The sequence below is a fragment of the Mastomys coucha genome, unplaced genomic scaffold, assembly GCF_008632895.1.
Source record: "Mastomys coucha isolate ucsf_1 unplaced genomic scaffold, UCSF_Mcou_1 pScaffold23, whole genome shotgun sequence".
Lineage (NCBI taxonomy): Eukaryota > Metazoa > Chordata > Mammalia > Rodentia > Muridae > Mastomys > Mastomys coucha.
The window spans coordinates 78,562,552-78,567,155 of record NW_022196906.1 but is presented as its reverse complement, the minus strand read 5'-3'; the positions used below and the strand labels follow the sequence as shown (position 1 = coordinate 78,567,155).

The 4,604-nt window shown below is 43.2% G+C and overlaps 1 protein-coding gene across 2 annotated transcripts in view; it reads right to left on the bottom strand.

Moving 5' to 3' along the window:
- The window catches only part of Bckdhb (branched chain keto acid dehydrogenase E1 subunit beta), a 185,470-nt gene that overhangs the window by 68,262 nt on the left and 112,604 nt on the right, over positions 1-4,604 (bottom strand). The gene's annotated exons all lie outside the window — the stretch shown is intronic.

Below are 4,604 nucleotides of genomic sequence, written 5' to 3'. Positions count from 1 at the left end.
TACATCTGAAGCTTAATAATGCTCGATGACAACTGCCCTTTAAAAATGTGCTGAGGCAGGATGCAAATCCGCTTCCCAGAACCCAAGTCTGTAACCCAGGCCTGTAACTCCAGCATCAGCATATCCAATGTCCTCTCCTGGCCTCTGTAGGAACCTGGAGTCTACTCACACTCAGGTATACAAAATTAAAAATGTGCTCTCTCTCTCTCTCACACATACACACACACACACACATACACACACACATACACACACACACACACACACACACATACACACACACATACTGGATGAAGTATAATGAGAACATTCTCATATATATATACATATATATATATGTATATATATACATATATACATATATACACATAAAGATGGCTTTATAGGTAAAAGCACTCGCCAGCAAGCCTGATGACCTGAGTTCAATCCTCATATGGTGGAAAGGAAGAACAAACTCGGGCAGTTCCTCCTCTGATCTACACATGCTCACTGTAGCATGCACTCCACACACACACACCCACACACACACACACACACAAATATATGTACAACAATTGTTTTCCTCATACACAAACAGAAATACAAGCAGGAATGGGATGATCTTTCAAAGCATAAGGTCAGTTCTTCATGAGATCAGAGAATATAAATGACAACTGAAAATTCTGGGCTGGAGGAAGGGTTGTTCTCTCTTAATTATATATTAATATTCTTGCTTGACACAATGAATATATATGGGAAGAAGAGAAAAATCTATGCACAGAAAGAACACAGCATTCACATTCCTTTTGTGAAAAAGAGTACATTGGTTAAAACTCAAACCTTATCTTTCTCACACATCCCTACACAATCTTGCATAGCTTATATTCTCTTCTAACCTTGATCAGGAGTCTCTAAGACAGAACTGAATTGGAAGACATGAATTAACTTAGTCCTCCCATTTACAAGTACTCATCTGAAAACTCATAAGACTTGTGAAAAGGTTTGTACTCCCGTGGCTGTTCAGCAAGTGAGCCAGGATTCAAGCTTCTCTTCAAGGATTCACTTTTCACAAAAAGATACAAAGGTTTCCAAATAGCAAAACAAAATGTAATGCCTGTAGCTTTGGAAATAGAAGATGTTAGAGCTGAAATGTGAAAAAGCCCTAGAGGCTACGTTTCGAAGGCTTCTTTCTCAGCCAGTGGCACTGTTGTGGAAGGCTGTAGGAACTTTCAGAGGTGGGACCTAGCTGGCACGAGGTCACTGCCAGGGAGGGGCCTTTGAAGCTTACACACAGTTCCCTGGTTCCAATCACTCTGCTTTCCATCCTGTGATAATCAGAGGGGCCTCTGCTCACATACCTCATGCCAGAAAGCCCCCTGGAAGTGTGAGCCAACATAAAGTAACCCTCCCCTCCCCCGCACTTAGTCAGTAATGCTGGATGCTTTGATCACAAAGATTTTTAAATAACTAATATAGAAGATCTTCCATTTCAAAAATTGTTTAATATTCAAATTCCAGGGTCTACAAAGTTAAATGATTTAAGTAAGGACACTATTTGGTAATGAAAACTAGAAAGAAATCCTAAATCCCCCAGAACAGCCAATAGAATAATTCTTACATAATACAGTTTAAATGCTGAGTCTATATCACTGTTTTCTTAATTCCTCTAAACTGTGAAGAACTGCTTTCTGTGGTCATAGTATTAAATATTTTTTTATTACTGAGTGGGCTTTATATAGCCTGGGCATTGCGACCAGAGAGGGTAAGGAACCACCACAGTACATTCAGAGTCAGTACGCCTAGCTAAGCATGCTCAAGCTCTTGCACACACAGATTCTTGTGAGATTTACTCACACTTGGCATGCTATATTCAGCCCATTGCCTCTGTGCTGTCTAAGCCTACATCAACCCAAACTTAGTTCTGCATCGAGTGAAGGAAATGAGTTCCAGTAGGACCTTAGTCATTCCGATCAAAGCACAACAGTGAAAGTTCACAGAAGCCTCCATTTTCCCCAGTCTCCATCCGTCCTGTCTTCAGGATTTATAAAAATAAAAATAAAAAAAATTCCATTGTTCTTTCCTTTCTCCTTTCTCCCTCCCCGCTCTAACAATCAAGGGCATCACGATCCAGATTTGAGCACATGAGCATGTCCATCTCTGTGGGGACTGAATACATACAGCAAAGGCTCAAGTTTACCTCATTTCTGTCCTCCTTGTGACTCAGACTGAAACTGGAGCTGCAACTGCAGCCACAATGTTATTGGGCATATAAAATGTCAGCATCACCACTTTATGAGCTCTGGGGATAACTGCTGGATTTAAAGATCCATCCATGAGAAGTGGTACAAACCACGGCCTCAACTTCTTGGCTCCGGCTCTTTCCAAATGGAGTGTTGAGAATACCAGCAGAGGAGGAGGGTAAAGAGAAAGAACAATGATAGAAGGAGCGATGGTCAAGCTGAAACAAGATCCTGACTCCCCGAGAGCCCACTTGGCACCATGGAGTACCACAGCATCAGGCAGGTGTGGGTCATGGATCAGAACTGACAAAACTGAGCCTCTGTCTCCTGGAGCATCTGACAAAGTGATGTCAGTGGCACTTCAGAACAATGAGCACACCAGGTACCATGACTTATAAATAATCCTTGAGAACTTAAGGAGGTTTTAGAGCACTAAGTTAACTTAGCTTTCCCGGCAGGGGGCTAGTTAGGCTACCTTCTTATATTCTGTTTCTTCGTGAACCGTAACCAAGAAAGTAAGTTTAAAAATATACAGCACTAGCTCTTAGGGTTCAAACTTTGTGCATCCCCATTCCTACTGCAGGGTTCATGTGAGTGTCACTTGAAACATGCCCTCCTACTTATACCCCAAGAGTCCTATCAGGTAACTGCTGGACGGGCTCCCGTAGTAGATTTGACATGTAAAGAACTGACAGCAATTCCTTTGAACTGGCTGAGTCCTAACCACATGCTATTTCGCTATTTGGAACACACCACCTCCCGGTCTCCCAGTTCTATTCACATATGATATATACATGTAGAAAAGCAGGAAGCACTCCCTGCCATCTGTCAGGGCTTTCGTGCCATAATAGGTAACTGAAGTGAAGCAGCAGCTGCTTACTCGCTTCACCCTCCAGAATGAGCAAACTACCCCCTAAATGCAGATTAGGCTCATCACAGACATAACTGCATTTTTCTGCGACAGAAATGCTAACACAAATCCTTCTGAAAGTCAGAGAAGAACATGTTCCAGTGGTACTTTCTGGCCCATGGGGCACTCAGAAATATTTTAAGACCTTTGGAGCTAGCACAACTTAGGGGAAGAGGTGAGGCAAACTGCAAAGGGAAGGCTACTCACTGGCGTGCCAATGACATGAGAGAACAGAAAGTCCTGTTGCCCGGAGTTACCTCTATAGATCCTTCAATGCACAGGGCATCCCCCATAGAAAAGCACTACCAGGTTAAACACGCAAATAGTGTCATGGTCCTCATTAATTTTAAAAAGTAAACACAAGAATGCCTCAAAGCCATCAGAGTGCTTTTAAACACAGACAGGACAGCCTTTTACTGGATAGGCTGGACAAGTCAGGGATTACTCAACAGAGAAGTCCTCTTTCATTCTTGCACCTGTCCTGGCCGTGCCCAACCTGGGCATCTCCACTCAGACCAGACAGATCCCAGCAATACCACATTTTGCTCATAACTGATACTTGACTGAAACATTAAATATTGAGAATAATGAATCTTTTGCAGGCCAACTTATAAAGGGGAACAAATCCTAAGCCCCAAAGGGACTAAAGGGAAATAAAAGCCATGAAACCTAGGGAAACTAAATTTCAAAAAATACAACAACAGCACATATGGAAACAGATCCCACACTTAAACACGCAAATAGCCTCAGACTCAAAAAGAAGCAATGCAAGCCAAGCCATGGACCCAAGGGTGGACACAGCACTCAGATACACTTGACATCAGATGGCTGGGATGCTGGCGCTGAGGAGAGATTGTCATTAAAAAAGGAAAATCTAGCTTTATGAACAAGGGTATCACAGGGTATGGGATAGAAAGCACAGGAACTCAGTGAGGAGAAACTGCTCACAACTATGAGCTAAGGCTTGCAATAAACTGTGAGTCACAGTGTGTGCAGGCATCATTGCAATAAAGCTGCAGGTCACAGTGTGTGCAGGCATCATTGTAATAGATAGAGCTGCAGGTCACAGTGTGTGCAGGCATCATTGTAATAGAGCTGTGGGTCACAGTGTGTGCAGGCACACTGTAATAGAGCTGGAGGTCACAGTGTGTGCAGGCACACTGTAATAGAGCTGGAGGTCACAGTGTGTGCAGGCATCATTGTAATAGAGCTGCAGGTCACAGTGTGTGCAGGCATCATTGCAATAGAGCTGAAGGTCACAGTGTGTGCAGGCATCATTGCAATAGAGCTGCAGGTCACGTGTGCAGGCATCATTGTAATAGAGCTTCAGGTCACAGTGTGTGCAGGCATCATTGTAATAGAGCTGGAGGTCACAGTGTGTGCAGGCACACTGTAATAGAGCTGCAAGTCACAGTGTGTGCAGGCATCATTGTAATAGAGCTTCAGGTCACAGTGTGTGCAGGCACACTGTAATA